General features: G+C 40.0%; 1 long non-coding RNA gene across 1 annotated transcript; it reads right to left on the reverse strand.

Moving 5' to 3' along the window:
* Positions 1–243: 243 nt before the first annotated feature.
* LOC132605214 (uncharacterized) lies at positions 244–16,433 on the reverse strand. Its single transcript, XR_009569103.1, has 5 exons — positions 16,300–16,433; positions 16,123–16,234; positions 2,226–2,297; positions 1,844–1,916; positions 244–1,328 (listed from the first exon to the last, which is right to left on the reverse strand). It is a non-coding gene; the product is annotated as an uncharacterized LOC132605214 (long non-coding RNA).
* Between the last annotated feature and the right edge of the window lie 1,065 nt (positions 16,434–17,498).

Consider the following 17,498-nt stretch of genomic DNA (forward strand, 5'->3'; position numbering starts at 1 on the left):
AGGTAGGGTTCGACTATGCCATTTAGACATTTTTCGTTGAATCAGCCAAATTTACAAAGTGTGTGCAATACACTCGTTGCTGACGTGTCAAATGAAGAATAAAATGAGGACATGTGTCTTTTTTAATTGAAAAAAAACTATTTAAAATAATTAATAACAAATTAAAAGTAATACTCTAAGAAGAAAAGAAAAAAACTTGATTTACACCTAATCAGAAAAAACACATTATTAACAACAAGAAAAAGAAATAAAGGACACATTGAAAATTCTGAAATGAATAGTTGTTCTTGGTGTTCTTCACCATCTTTATGTTGTTCTTGTTACAACCACGATTTTAATTCAAATTTCAAGAGAAAATCCTCTAAATTTGTTATAACTTCAGCTAAAGATTCCCTACGAAGACCTAAAGACAATACAACATTAATTTCTCAAACTTTTCATTAAATCAATTAACCTATTTTAAATCTTCAACCTTTCTAAAGACTCCATTAATAATAAACAAAAAAAAAAAAATCTTTTTGGGTATTTTATTTTTCTTTTATTTATTAAATAGATTTATCCAAAGAAAAATCATTTTTCTTGTCCTGTAAATGCATAGGGAGAAAGAGGATGGTGGCGGTCTTGATTTTTTTCAGTGAACAAGATAGCAAATGCTGGAAGGTTTGTTAAATGGAGAAGAAAGAGAGAAAAAAATGAAGAAGAAGAAGAAGAAGAAGGAAATAAAAAGAATTAAAAAGAAAAAAGAAAAAATCTGTTTATTGAGCTTTTCACGCACCAGTTTAGTGTGCAAATCATACAAGTTGCCAAATCAGTTAAAAGTATCTAAATGGCACAGTCGGACCCTACCTCAAATATCTAAATGAAATAAAGTTTAATTAAGATATTAAAGTAAAAGAATCGGACGAGCACAGATATTGGATTTGACCTTTTAACTTACCCTCAAACTTGCCCTGAAAAACACGTTCCATTATTTAGAGTGAAACTACCCCGTAACTGTTGACATGACAGAAAAGGCCATGCTCATCCATCTAAGGCACATGGAGAGCCTAAACACACAAAAATTCGAAAAACAAATTGGCAAATGGCAATTAAGACCTTTTAAAACTTTGGCAAAATAAGAGCACCAAAGGTGGAGAACAACAAGGCAAAAGAAAATGACAAGGACAAAGGAAAAATGGAGAACAATGTGGAAGAATCAAGAATACAACCAGCAGCAACAAGTGATGATCATGGAAAGAGAAGAAGAAACAGTTATCCTCCTAAAATGTTGTCAAGTGGAAAGGTAGTAGGGAACCTTGCTCAATGGAATGCCAAAAATCAAAAAGCACCTGCAGAGGACAAGGAAAACGAGTCAGTCTTAAGAGGACCAACAGTGATTGATAAAAAGGCTAAAATAGTGACACAAAACAAGTTTAATGCCCTAACTGAAGGTGATGACAATATCAGCAATGGAGTTCAAAATTTACAAGACTCAGTGATAGAAATCTCAGCACACAAGGATAATAAGGAGGGTAACTCAAATTCCAGAATAAAGGGCAAAACCCCAAGAGAACATAATCAGCAGACTAGAGAAGAAGAGCATGCTAGTGCAAAACCATGGGTTGAGAACTCTTTTGGAAGAGTCCTTAACCAGCATATAGAAGATAATTTTCAGAAACATGAACATGCCACAGAAGTAACAAAGGAGTCAGTTAAGTGGGGTGACAGAGTAGAGGAAAAGGAGGGTTCAGAAACAACATTTAATTCAGAAGTAGACCCAGCTGGAGAAGGCAACTCAACTGCACAATCACCAGAAGAAATAGAGCAAGGAGAAATAAACAACACAAGAAAGGAAAGGGAGTACCAAAATGTGCAACTGAACATCGAGAAACAGGGGCTCTCACCTTGGTCATCTCAAGTTGGAGAGACCCATCAACCTGAAGAAAATAAGAAATCACATGAGGTTAGTTGTATAGAGAAACACAAAAAGAGGGGTGATCCACCAGAAGAAGTGAAAAATAAACCACCAGATTACAAAGAAGGGGCAGAAAAAGGGGAAGAGGTGGTTTTGACATCTACAAATGCAAAGGGTGCTGAAGAGGAAAGACAAGAACATACAGATACAGTTGCTTAAGATGATAGAACAGTGCAGAGCATAAAGGAGATCACAAACATAATAGAAGTGACTCAGAAAGCTACACAAGAAATTAGAGAGGCAGAAAGGAAGAAAGTGGCAGAATACATACCTCAAACTGATCCAAATGCAACTTTGCAGGAGGTAGTTGCACATCAGGTGACAAAATCAGAGGTACAGATGGCTATGAAGGATTTAAAGCAAATGGAGGAGGATCAGGAAACGGGAATTAATCTAAATAACAAGCAGATAGTAAAAGATGCAGATATATCTCCAAAAGCTTTCCCCAAGAGTATGAAAAAAATAAAAAATCTAAAAAATATGCAAGCCAGGAGGGTTAGAACAAAGAGAACTGCAACTACCAAGTCCAAATGATGCTGAAAACATTAATTTGGAATATTAGATATGTTAACACACAAAAGGCTTTCCAAAGAGTCATCATGTTACAAAGTCAATACAAGTGTTATGTTATAGCTCTTATGGAACCATTTCAGAATTGCAGACATCTACAGAAGTACAAAAGTAGATTGGGAATGGGTTCAGCTATTGCAAATCAAAATGGTAAGATCTGGATATTTGTGGATGAGGCAGTACAATGGGACTTCGTGCTGGACACAGAACAACAAATCACTTTGAAGCTGAATCATCAAGACTTAGGCAAAGACATTATCCACTTTTGTCGATGCTAAATGTAATGAAAGAGAGAGGCAGGAGCTATGGAATAATTTGTATCAGTTAGCAGGATCCATGAACCTACCATGGATCGTTGGTGGAGACTTCAATGTGATATTATCATAAGAGGAAAAACTGGGAGGGCTTCTTGTCACACTGAATGAATGTGAGGATTTTGCTTTTTGTATAAACTCATGTGAATTGTTTGATTTGGGTTATAAAGGAAGTCCATTTACTTGGTGGAATGGAAGAGCTGCTGAAGATTGCATATTCAAGAGATTGGATAGGATTGTAGCTAACAGTCCTTTCCAAGAATTATTCCCTCAGATTGAAGTTGAACATCTTATTAAATCAGGTTCAGATCATGCTCCAATGATCTTGTCTTGTGGAGAAGAAAAAGTAAACTTTTCAAAACCTTTCAGATTCTTGAATTTCTGGATACAACATGCTTCTTTTAAGGAAGTAGTGCAACAGAATTGGAGGACAGAGTTTGTAGAGTCTCCTTATCTGGCTTTCACACAGAAATTAAAGAATCTTAAAAGTGCTTTGATTAAATGGAGCAAAGATACTTATGGGAATATCTTCCAACAGCTAGCTATAAGGGAGGAAGTAGTGAAAGTGAAAGAGAAACTGTTCGAGGAGGAACCTAGCATCATTAATAGAATTGTTCTTCAATAGGCACAAGCAGAATTTAAGAAGTACCTTAACCTAGAAGAGCAGTACTGGAAGTAGAAGGCAGGTTTTTCCTGGTACACGGAAGGGGATAGAAACACCAGTTTCTTTCATAACCATGTGACTGGAAAGAGGAGAAAACTTCAAGTGAATAGAATTCAGAATAGCAATGGAGTATGGCTAGAAACTATGGAGCAGATCAAAGAGGAAGCAATAAGTTTCTTCAAGAAGCAATTTACTCAAGAAGGGGATCCAGATGTGTCTATGTTACTAAATCATGTCCCTACAATGGTTCATCATGAACAGAACATGGCACTTTGCAACTATCCTTCAAAGGAGGAGGTCAGAAAAGCAGTTTTTGAACTAAATAGAGATAGTGCAAGTGGACCAAATGGATTTACTGGGAGTTTTTATCAACAGTGGTGGGATATAGCGGGTGATGATGTACATGCCATTGTACTCACTTTCTTTGATGGAACTAAACTCTCTAAATCTATTACTCATACTAATCTAGTACTAATCCCAAAGAAGCAACCTGCACAAACTTTGTCAGACTTGAGACCTATAAGTCTGTCAAATTTTGTCAACAAAGTGATCTCTAAGGTTGTTCATGACCGAATGGAAAGACTGCTACCATATTTGATTTCTAAAAATCAGTCTCGGTTTGTAAAAGGGAGAAAGATATTTGAGAACATTCTCCTCACACAGGAGATAGTCTCAGACATCAGATTAAGAGGGAAACCAGCTAATATAGTTCTGAAGCTGGACATGACCAAGGCATATGATAGGGTATCCTGGAAGTACATTATGCATGTGTTAAGAAAAATGGGTTTTGCTGAACACTTTATGTCACGACCCAACTAGGGGCCGCGACGGGTACCCGGAGCTAGTTTCCGAGAACCGCTCACTCTACTACTTATCTTGCCCATCTAATATTCTTTTGTCAATTTACATGCCAGTTGTAGGAAAATCATAATTAACAAACATAAATACTTTATATACAATTGCCTTTCGGCCATCAAAATACTATACATGCATATGAAAACGTCTTGTGAGACCATCTAACCCACACTGCGTATCTACGAGCCTCTACTAACATACTGTATACACATAGACTCACCTTGAAAGGACTAGTACATGAGGTGAGTGCAGGCAAGAAATAACATCATCATCATTCTAGTGTCATCGTATCATATAGCTTATCTCATATGGACATTCATAGGTATAGGATTTTAACTTCTTAGGAAGTGAGAACTCATGAAGGGAATAGGAAATTACATCAAAAGATTCATGCCATTAGAAAGAAAGATTAGCCTCGCATACCTTGGTCGCTTAGCTAAGATGTCGCTCACTTATTCTTCGTCGATATCACGTCGTTACCTTCATAAGAGAATCCGTATCACCATTAATAAACTAACTACAAGAACGTATCGCAATTTCTAGGAAGAGTCGTACAACGCTTCCAACGTTCGTACCATTTTTCTCATGTTTCATATCACTCCCAACATTTATAATTCTACTGTCAAAATCGTACTCAACATTCATCATTTACATACAATTGGCAAAATTCACCATTTTCCTCAAATTTCCCCCTTATTTCTACTTCTAGCTTATCCTTGCGTTTTCATACATTAATTGCTTGTTTCGTGATATAAACATCATTTATAACGTATTTGTATTCATGACACTTCAATGTTCATAGTTCAATTCTACTATCCTTCATTTATGTCACTATTCACTCAACAATGACCCATTTCTATGTCCTTCTACATTTCAAGTGTCTATGTTTTCCAATACCTCAAACAACATCGAATAATCATGAAACTTACCTTGGATAGTGGTTGAACAACCCTTGAGTTGAAATTCTTCATTTAGCCAAAACCCTAGTTCCACCTTCTTGGGAATTTCTTGACTTGGATGATGCCTTGATGTGTTCTTGCACTTGGTTTCATAGATTTTGTGTTGTTGGACTTGATATCCCCTTTGATTCTCTTGGGTTCTTGTGGATGGAGTGTTTGGAAAGTTCTAGAGGTTTCCTGAGTTGCATGAATGGTGAATGAAATAAAATGAGGCCAAATGTTCCTTTTAATAACTCAAAGATAAGGTTTAATGAATTTCTGTCGGGATGAACAGTGACCGTAATGCGCAGTTTACGGACCGTATTTTGATTTACGGTCCGTCCCAGTGAACGTGTTTAAGCATTCTCTCAAAAGCAGAGAGTTTGGCTGGTGGACAGGGCAGTTTACGACCTGGTTTACGGTCCGTAAACCAGTTTACGGGCCGTAAACTGGGTCGTATTTAACCATATTCAACAATTTCCAGAAAGTTGAGATTTTTGGCAGGTTGAAGGACGAGTGCACTATACGGTCCGTAAACCACTATACGGTCCGTATAGTGCCATATACGACCACTGGCAGTGAATTTCTCTGCAACTTTATTATTTTTCCGAGATTTCATAATTAGCCATTCCCGACTTAGTGAAACACCATACACTCATCATACCAGTACGGGAAAACTTCTAAGGTGTAACATTCTTCCCCCCTTTTGGAACATTCGTCCTCGAATGTTCGACACTCGGGGATTCTAGAAAATTTTTGCCAGAGTTTCCTTTGTAATTTGGCACTACCAATTTACCACAACGACCCATAATATCATCGCCTCACAGGGCTATATCACAATTTCAACACATTTACGGCCACACACGACCAAAAACATAAAATTAAAACATTCATACCTCATATCGTCGACGTCTCATCTTGAATCTCTTCTGGGGATTGGAACAAATGGGGGTACATAGATTTCATCTTCTCCTCCGCTTCCCAAGTCATTTCTTCCCGATTATCGTTCCGCCACAGAACTTTGACTGAAGCAACCTTTTTATTCCGAAGCCTTCGCACTTGTCTATCCAAAATAGCAATGGGCACTTCTTCGTATGTCAACTTCTCTGTCACTTGTACATCATCAATCGGAACAATCCTCGTGGGGTCTCCAATACACTTGCGGAGCATCGAAACATGGAATACTGGATGTACAGATTCGAGCTCTGAAGGCAAGTCCAATTCGTAGGCTGCTCTACCCACCTTACGGATGATTCGATAAGGTCCAATGTATCTTGGACTCAATTTCCCCTTTCTGCCGAACCTCATTACTCCCTTCATTGGCGAGACTTTCAAGAATACCCAATCATTAGCTTGAAATTCTAAATCCCGTCGGCGGTTGTCCGCATAAGACTTTTGGCGACTTTGAGCTGTTAATAGTCGGTCTCGAATCACTTTAACCTTTTCAACTGCTTGTTGGATTAAGTCGGGGCCTATCAATTGTACTTCTCCGGTTTCAAACCATCCAATTGGAGATCTGCATTTTCTTTCATATAAGGCTTCATACGGGGCCATTTGAATGCTGGAATGATAGCTGTTATTATAGGCAAATTCAATAAGAGGCAAATGCTCATCCCAACTACCACCGAAGTCCAGCACACATGCTCGTAGCATATCTTCTAAGGTCTGAATAGTGCGCTCGGCTTGTCCGTCGGTCTGCGGATGGAACGCCGTGCTGAGCTTGACTTGGGTACCTAGACCTTCTTGAAAGGACTTCCAGAACTTAGCTGTGAACTGTGCCCCTCTGTCTGTGATAATGGCCAAAGGAATACCGTGAAGTCGTACAATCTCCTTGAGATACAATTTAGCATAATCTTCTGCTGAGTATGTGGTTCTAACGGGGAGGAAATGAGCTGATTTCGTGAGTCTATCCACGATCACCCATATAGAGTCACACTTCCCTCGCGTACGGGGTAATCCTACCACAAAATCCATATTAATTTCTTCCCATTTCCACGTAGGAATTTCCATTGCTTGCAATAAGCCTCCTGGCTTTTGATGCTCGGCTTTTACTTGCTGGCAATTCGGACATTGGGCTACAAATTCTGCTATATCTCGCTTCATGCCATCCCACCAATATATCAATTTAAGATCATGGAACATCTTGGTTGCACCTGGATGAATAGAATACCGGGAATAATGTGCTTCCTCTAAAATCCGTTGGCGCAAGTTTGCCACATCCGGTACACATAACCTGTCCTGATATCTAAGGACCCCTTCTATGGAAACTTCGAATGGAGACTTTTCTTTCTCGTGAGCTTGATCTCGATAATGGCTTAACTGAGGATCTTCATATTGTCGTTCCTTCACTTCTAGATTCAATGATGAAACTGTGGGGTTATTAACGCTAATACCTGCATCTCCTGAATCAATTGGTCGTACGCCAAGACTTGATAACTGATGGACCTCACGAACCATTTCTCGCTTTTCCGAAGGAACTCCACATAAACTACCCATCGATCGGCGGCTAAGTGCATCTGCCACTACATTCGCCTTTCCTGGGTGATATAGAATGTTCACATCGTAATCCTTCAGTAATTCTAACCATCGCCTTTGCCGCAGGTTCAACTCCTTCTGTTTGAAAATATATTGAAGGCTTTTGTGATCCGTATAGATGTCAACACGTACACCATACAAGTAGTGTCTCCATATTTTCAATGCATGAATGACCGCGGCTAATTCAAGATCATGAGTCGGATAATTCTGTTCATGCCTTCGCAACTGTCTCGAGGCATATGCAATGACTCTACCATGCTGCATTAATACACATCCTATTCCCACACCTGAGGCATCACAATATACGACATAGCCATCGGACCCTTCTGGAAGTGTTAGCACTAGCGCTGAGGTCAACCTGTTTTTCAACTCTTGGAAACTACGCTCACAGGCATCATTCCACTGGAATTTAGCCAACTTCTGAGTTAACTTCGTCAATGGGGCTGAAATAGATGAGAAGCCCTCTACAAATCTCCTGTAATACCCTGCTAACCCAAGAAAACTACGAACTTCTGTAGGTGTCGTAGGCCTTGGCCAAGTCTTCACAGCTTCTATTTTCTGAGTGTCGACTCGGATACCATCATCTGAAATAACATGACCTAGAAATCCCACGGATTTTAGCCAAAACTCGCACTTCGAAAACTTTGCATACAATTCCCGATCTCGAAGAACGCCAAGAACAATTCTTAGATGATCTGCATGTTCTGACTCAGTGCGAGAATATACCAGGATATCGTCGATAAACACTATCACAAAAAGATCCAAGAACGGCCTGAACACATTATTCATTAAATTCATGAACACCGTCGGGGCGTTCGTCAACCCAAACGACATTACTCGGAACTCGTAATGGCCGTACCACGTTCTGAAAGCTGTCTTGGGAATGTCTTCTTCTCTGATCCTCACTTGATGATAACCCGATCTTAGGTCTATCTTAGAAAACCACTTAGCACCTTGTAATTGATCGAACAAGTCGTCGATTCTAGGAAGGGGATATCTGTTCTTCACAGTCACCCTGTTCAACTGTCTATAATCGATACACATTCGTAGCGACCCATCTTTCTTTCGCACGAACAAGACCGGTGCTCCCCACGGTGATGAACTGGGTCTAATAAAACCCTTCTCGAGTAAGTCCTTCAACTGTGCCTTTAGCTCTTTCAACTCTGCCGGAGCCATTCGATAGGGAGGAATAGAAATAGGCTCGGTGTCCGGCAATACATCGATGGCAAAATCAATTTCCCTTTCTGGAGGAAGACCTGGTAACTCGTCGGGAAACACATCTGGGAATTCATTCACTACCGGAACCGACTGGAAAGTGGGCACTTCCGTTTCCGTGTCCTGAACCCGAACTAGATGACAAACATAACCCTTGGCTATCATCTTTCTCGCCTTAAGGTAGGAAATAAACCTACCCTTTGGGGAAACTGTATTACCCTTCCACTCGAGTATGGGCTCTCCCGGAAATTTGAATCGAACTACCTTTGTCCGGCAACACACATTAGCATAGCATGACGCCAACCAGTCCATACCCATAATTACGTCAAAATCTATCATCTCAAGTTCAATCAAATCAGCCTTTGTCTGACGATCACGTATAATGACTACACAGTTCTTATATACTTGCCTCACTATTACAGGATCACCAACCGGAGTGAATACTTCAAAAGGTTTAATTGGCTCGGGTCTTACCCCAACACAATCAGCAATATACGGAGTAATATATGAGAAGGTAGAACCTGGATCAATCAGAGCATATACGTCACGGGAAAATATAGTCAGGGTACCTGTGACAACATCTGGGGAAGACTCGAGATCCTGTCGCCCAGCTAAAGCATACACACGGGGCTGAACAGCACCTGAAGTAGATGTTCCCCCTCTACCTCTGCCTCTACCTGCTGGAGTCTGGGGAGTCTGTGCTGTCGGGCGTGTTGAAGAAGAACCCGCTGCTGAACCTGTAGGCTGAGTCCCAGCTCTATCCCTCGCTGAGGGGCAATTTCTCATCATGTGACCAACTTGCCCGCAAGCATAACAAGCATCCGAACCCTGACGACACCGTCCGGAATGTAATTTGCCACACTGGCTACACCGCAGTACTGGAGGTCTCCTCCGACTATCATCTCCCTGGTACTGAGAACTTGGGGCCCTCGAACTCTGACCCTGCCCTGACTGGAAAGAGCGATCGAACCTTCCGTTTGAGAATCTGGGAGGCGCACTAGTCGCGGACTGACCTGAGTGCCTGGGATGTGTCTGTCTCGATCCCTCTCTATACTCACTGTTCTCTCCCATAGACCTAGCCCTCTTACCTTGTCTTCTGTCACCATCACGATCACTTCTTTGCTGTCGTTGTCGTTCCTCGAGATTCTGAGCATGGGCCTGTATCCGGGAAATATCCATCCCGTCTTGTAAGGAGGCCGTCAAACAATCTCTGTACAAATGTGGCCCCAGATCACTCACAAATCTATAGATTCTGTCTCCCATGTTGGCCACCATAGTCGGAGCATATCGAGCCAATGAGTTGAATTGCATGCTATACTCTCGGGCACTCATACCCCTTTGCTTTAAATTCAGGAACTTGTCCGCTCTAGCTCGGCGGACTTCGGGTGGCAAGTAGTGACGAATAAAGGCATCTACAAACTCTTGCCACACGGGAGGTGGAGCATTTTCTCCTCTTGTTATCACCCAATTCTTATACCATAACACCGCCACATCGCGGAGTCTATAGGAAGCCAACTCCACGGATTCGGTCTCGGAAGCATGGATAATCTCTAAAGTCCTCAACATCTCATCGATAAAATTTTACGGATCTTCATCTGGCTTCGACCCAAAGAATTCTGGAGGATTTAAGGCCATAAAGTCACGGGCTCTCGTGCTAGCTGAACGATCCCTTGGACCCGCATCCTGTCGTTGTGCCTGAGCGGCAACCAATTGTGTCAATAAATGGATGGCCTCTGACACTTGTTGACCTGAAACACCCGGTGGAGGAATCGGAGCTGAGGCTCCTCCCTGCTCTCCTACATTGGGCGCGGCCTCACTTTGTGATTCGCTTTCCTCTACATTTGCCGGAGGCTCTCTTTCCGCCTGCCTCTTTGTCGTAGCTTTGCCCTTCTGGGCAGCTGTAGCTTTTCCCTTTGGCGGCATTTTCTGAAACCATAACGCACTTTTAGGAATAACATAACCCTAAGCATGGCTCTATCGCACGATTTCATGAGAAGAAGCATGGTCATTTTCCTAAATGCCCTGTAGCCTCTTGTTTATTAGCGTGGCGCGCAACACACCATAAACAAGACTCTACTAGACACGGCTCGCAGACACTTCCTAGGACGAACTGCTCTGATACCACTTCTGTCACGACCCAACTAGGGGCCGCGACGGGTACCCGGAGCTAGTTACCGAGAACCGCTCACTCTACTACTTATCTTGCCCATCTAATATTCTTTTGTCAATTTACATGCCAGTTGTAGGAAAAGCATAATTAACAAACATAAATACTTTATATACAATTGCCTTTCGGCCATCAAAATACTATACATGCATATGAAAACGTCTTGTGAGACCATCTAACCCACACTGCGTATCTACGAGCCTCTACTAACATACTGTATATACATAGACGGAACAAGACTCCGTCATGCCCAGAATATACATATAGGAGTGTACATCAAAAGAGAGTAATCACAAGCACCTCCGAACAAAGGAGTGCTATCTTCTAGCTGACAGCTACTGATGACCTGGGCCAAGCTCTCCTTCCTGTCTACCTGTGGGCATGAACACAGCTTCCGAAGAAAGGACGTCAGTACGAATATTGTACCGAGTATGAGAGGCATACATAAAGAAGGAAAACATCAACATAAAACAAATGGATCTGACTGGTAATCATAAATGCAGTATTGCATGCTATCGTACTCATACTCATCACCATAACCTGTATGCATCATATGCAAGCTGCCCGTCCATGTCGGAACGGTGTAATCATCAATATCATCAGCCCGCGTCCAGGCCTCCCGCGTCCGGGGTACCGTCTCATGCCGCCCACTAGTGGTGTCTACCCATGCCCGAAGGTCATGGTGTATCCGTATAGCTGCCCGCCTTGGCGGTGACTGCCCGGCCAACTAGGCACGGTGTGAAATGCTCAATGTAATGCTCCTAGTAGCATGCTTATCATAACATATTTATCTTATCATAATGCGTGTACATGACTCATGATCAACTTTACTCTATCGGGGTGACATGAGGTCGTGATCCCCCGATTACATTATGAAGTCATCACAGATATTATGACTCACCTTGAAAGGACTAGTACATGAGGTGAGTGCAGGCAAGAAATAACATCATCATCATTCTAGTGTCATCGTATCATATAGCTTATCTCATATGGACATTCATAGGTATAGGATTTTAACTTCTTAGGAAGTGAGAACTCATGAAGGGAATAGGAAATTACATCAAAAGATTCATGCCATTAGAAAGAAAGATTAGCCTCACATACCTTGGTCGCTTAGCTAAGATGTCGCTCACTTATTCTTCGTCGATATCACGTCGTTACCTTCATAAGAGAATCCGTATCACCATTAATAAACTAACTACAAGAACGTATCGCAATTTCTAGGAAAAGTCGTACAACGCTTCCAACGTTCGTACCATTTTTCTCATGTTTCATATCACTCCCAACATTTATAATTCTACTGTCAAAATCGTACTCAACATTCATCATTTACATACAATTGGCAAAATTCACCATTTTCCTCAAATTTCCCCCTTATTTCTACTTCTAGCTTATCCTTGCGTTTTCATACATTAATTGCTTGTTTCGTGATATAAACATCATTTATAACGTATTTGTATTCATGACACTTCAATGTTCATAGTTCAATTCTACTATCCTTCATTTATGTCACTATTCACTCAACAATGACCCATTTCTATGTCCTTCTACATTTCAAGTGTCTATGTTTTCCAATACCTCAAACAACATCGAATAATCATGAAACTTACCTTGGATAGTGGTTGAACAACCCTTGAGTTGAAATTCTTCATTTAGCCAAAACCCTAGTTCCACCTTCTTGGGAATTTCTTGACTTGGATGATGCCTTGATGTGTTCTTGCACTTGGTTTCATAGATTTTGTGTTGTTGGACTTGATATCCCCTTTGATTCTCTTGGGTTCTTGTGGATGGAGTGTTTGGAAAGTTCTAGAGGTTTCCTGAGTTGCATGAATGGTGAATGAAATAAAATGAGGCCAAATGTTCCTTTTAATAACTCAAAGATAAGGTTTAATGAATTTCTGTCGGGATGAACAGTGACCGTAATGCGCATTTTACGGACCGTATTTTGATTTACGGTCCGTCCCAGTGAACGTGTTTAAGCATTCTCTCAAAAACAGAGAGTTTGGCTGGTGGACAGGGCAGTTTACGACCTGGTTTACGGTCCGTAAACCAGTTTACGGGCCGTAAACTGGGTCGTATTTAACCATATTCAACAATTTCCAGAAAGTTGAGATTTTTGGCAGGTTGAAGGACGAGTGCACTATACGGTCCGTAAACCACTATACGGTCCGTATAGTGCCATATACGACCACTGGCAGTGAATTTCTCTGCAACTTTATTATTTTTCCGAGATTTCATAATTAGCCATTCCCGACTTAGTGAAACACCATACACTCATCATACCAGTACGGGAAAACTTCCGAGGTGTAACACTTTATTAATCTTATATGGAAATTGATTGCTAACAATTGGTATTCTATCCTTATCAATGGACAGGCCACTGGTTCTTTCCAATCTACTATAGTAGTGAAGTATGGGGATCCACTTTCCCCAACTCTATTCCTATTATCTGCTGCATTACTTTCAAGAGCCCTGAATTCTGTGTTTGAAAATAGTAGATATGTAGGGTATGGAATCCTCAAGTGGACTACCCCTTTGAATCATCTTGCATATGCAGATGATACAATAATATTTGTTTCTGCTGATACTGAGTCACTACAGAGCATCATGGATATTTTGAGGAGATATGAGCAGTCATCTGGACAACTCATTAACAAGAATAAAAGTTCTTAATACATGTATGCTAAGGTGGGCAATGAATTAATTCAGGAAGTAAGGAGTGTTACTAGATTTACAAAGGGTGAATTTCCCCTCACTTATCTGGGGTGTCCAATCACTCATTCAAGGAAGAAGAAGATTTTCTATGTTGATCTCATTAAAAAGGTTAAGACCAGAATCCTTTCATGGAAAGGAAAGCTCTTATCTTTTGGAAGAAAGGTTGTTCTAATAAAGAGTTTACTTCAAAGCAAGCCAATTCATTTACTTTCAGTTTTGGCTCCTCCAAAATATGTTTTGAATGAGAAAAATAAGATCTTTGCTAAATACTTTTGGAGTAGTAAAGAGGAAAGGAAAAGTAAACATTGGTCATCTTGGCAGAATATTTGTTTACCAACTCCGGAAGGGGGGCTTGGTTTTAAATCTCTATTTGAAGTTTCAAATGCCCTATTTGCTAAATTATGGTGGAGGTTCAGAACTACCAGCATCCTATGGTCAAATTACTTGTGCAATAAATACTGTAAGAAAGTAACCCCTACTTTAGTGCAGTGGAAAAAAGGATCACAAGTCAGGAAAAAGATGCTTGAAGCCAGGGAAGCTGTAGAACATGAGATTTGGTGGGAAATCAAAGCGGGGTCATCTAATGTGTGGTATGAAAATTGAACAAAACTTGGAGCTCTACAGCATGTAGTCCCAACAGATTACCTACTTAATGAAGATCTAGAGGAGGTGGCTGATTTAATTGAGGAAGGAAGGTGGAAAAATGAGGTACTAAATCAGAATTTTTCAGAAGATATTATGGAGCACATACAATCAGATATCCACATACAGCAGCTACACGGTTACTGGGACAGACCATGGTGGATGCTAACAAGTACAGGAAAGTTCACTGTCAATAGTGCATGGGAACTACTAAGACATAGAGAGACAGAGCAACAGGAATGCAAACTATTGTGGATCAAAGGGATACCTTTTAAGATATCTTTTTTCCTATGGAGGCTATGGAATTCAAACTTCCTACTGATGATCAGTTGCAGAGAATGCATATAGCTGTGGTTTCTAGATGTTATTGTTGCTCTATTCCTCGTCACGAAACAGTACAACACCTATTTGTGACTGGGGAATTTGCAGGGGAAATATGGAGAGTGTTTATGAATGCAGCAGGTGTACAAATGAACCTAGTGCAAATTCATCAGGTAATCAGAGCATGGTGGAATGTGGAATGTGGGGACAAGCTTAAACCATTACTACAAGCAGTACCAGCTATGGTCACATAGGAACTATGGAAAAGAAGGAATACAATTAGACATGGAGGCAGTATGAGTTTCAAAAAGGTGATACATAAAGTGAATAACAATTTGTATTATCTAGCTAAGCTTAGGTATCCTTGGTTAACACATTTACCTTACTTATGGCCAGAAGTGGTAAGGGTTCTAGAAGGATACAAACCCATGCTTATAACTAGGGCAGTGTACTGGAAGTTTCCTAATGAAAGGTGTTATAAATGCAATACTGATGGAGCTTCGAGAGGGAACCCTGGCCTTAGTTCTTATGGATTCTGTGTGAGAGATTGGCAAGGGGATCTGGTGTATGCTCAGTGCAATGAGATGGAGGAGACTACATAGTAGCAGAAGCTAGGGCAATTCTGGAAGGATTATCATATTGTGTGAACAAGCAGATTTACCCTTTGGTCCTAGAAACAGATTCTATGGTGATGAAAAGGGTGGTGGATGGAGAATGGGAAACACTATAGTGTATTGCTACATTAGGGGATAGAATTAGAAATATGAAAGAGCATCACAATGTGGCAGTACAACATGTGTTTAGGGAAGGAAATACCTTGGCTGATTTTTTAACTTACCTAGCTTTTGATTTTGCAGGTAACTCAGCATTCACAAGCTTTTCTGAACTGCCTAGTGCAGGTAGGAAAATTCTCAATTTAGACAAACAAAAAACACCTAATCTCAGGATCAGACCAGCAAAAAACAAACAGTATCAAGGAAATACATGAGTGGGTCTGTAACTCAATTATTAATAAGACTTCAATGGTGGTATTAGCTTCGGCTCATTTCATTGAGGTTTTATCAATAAGAGAGAAGCAGGATTCACAGTACTGTCAAAGATTCAATCTCAATTTGGCATCATACAACACATCAACACAGAACGTTTTTTCTAGAAGATAGATCTATAAGGAAAAACCCTGATTTCATACTTGAAGGAATATTCCGTTGGGTTTCAAAGCAAGATTAGCTTACCTTTCTTCGCTTTTCCTCGATTCTTGCGGAACTAGCAGATCTTCGATTTTGTTGAAAATGATTGGGGAGGTTCGGTTTCTTCAGATTTGATTACTCCTTGGATATAGCTTCACTGCATCAGGTGAGAGTTTTTAGGTGCAAGAAAAGTGAAGCTATACCAGAAAAATCGAATTTTACCTCTGAATATCAACAGTCAAGATCTTGATGTTGCAGCTGCGTCTTCGATTCCTTGCTCCCATCTCACCGGCGAAAGAAAGTGGGTTTGGAGTTGTCAGCGTAGAAGAAGATTAGGAATGTGCAGATTAGGAAAGTGACTTTTCATTTCTTTTGGTGTACTTTACGTTTTCTGTTTTTCTTTTAGCTTTGTAAGTACTCAGGGGTCGTTTGGTAGGAGGGATAGGATGGTCTGGATTATTAATTTAATAGGATTGAAATTAATTCTATGTTTGGTTGGTGGGATAACTTTTTTTATATTTCATCCAATCTCATGTAGATGGGATAAAAGGTGGGATAAGGTGGGATTAGTAATCCCACATAAAGGGTGAGATTAGTAATCTCATCTTATCCCACCTATTCGCATCTACATGGGATATCTTATCCTCCTATCAAACGACCCCTTATTATTTAGTTCAATAAAATAACACACACTAAGTTCTGCTTAGTGGCATTAAAAAAAAAAAAACTTTTCAAAACTTGACAAGTGGAAAGTGGGTCCACCTTTTATATCCCTTAACTTTATCAAAAGAAACAAAAAGATGTACGTAGTAAATGTGCAATAATTTCATCGGCGACTTTGTTTTCTGGCCGTGAGCTCCTTTTTTTAAAATTATTTGCAGTTACTAAAATTTATTGTATCAAATTATTTGTTGTTTTAAAAGTTTAAGGCATAATTAATTATTTTTTTCAATTTACTTTTAGTAAAATTTTATTATTAATAGAGATGATACATAAATTGAGTAAACAATTAATGGAGAGATATTATAATTTTGACATAAATAAAGACAAGTAAATCAAATATTCCTTTTAATTAATACTATTTCTTTTGGGATGTTTAAAATAAAAAAGTGATAAATAATCTAAAACGGAGGGAGTATTTGATTTTCACTAGCGTGGGCCGTGGGGGATCTATAGAAAGACCGTTTCAAAACTGAAAAGCGCAGGCTTGTACATTATACAATACCCCAAATTAATTGTTTGAAAATATAGTACAAAATAAAAACATTTTGGTACATGAAGTAAATCCTTGTAATCTCCAAAACTCCAAAGCTAAATTAACCACATACAAATTGATTCGTGATGAAAATTCACACTTCTTGCATAAAATCCTATGATGCAACTCTAGCGACCTTTTACGCGTTATAGAAAAATTGTTTATT

This window comes from Lycium barbarum, chromosome 8 (assembly GCF_019175385.1).
Source record: "Lycium barbarum isolate Lr01 chromosome 8, ASM1917538v2, whole genome shotgun sequence".
In the NCBI taxonomy this organism is placed as follows: Eukaryota; Viridiplantae; Streptophyta; class Magnoliopsida; order Solanales; family Solanaceae; genus Lycium; species Lycium barbarum.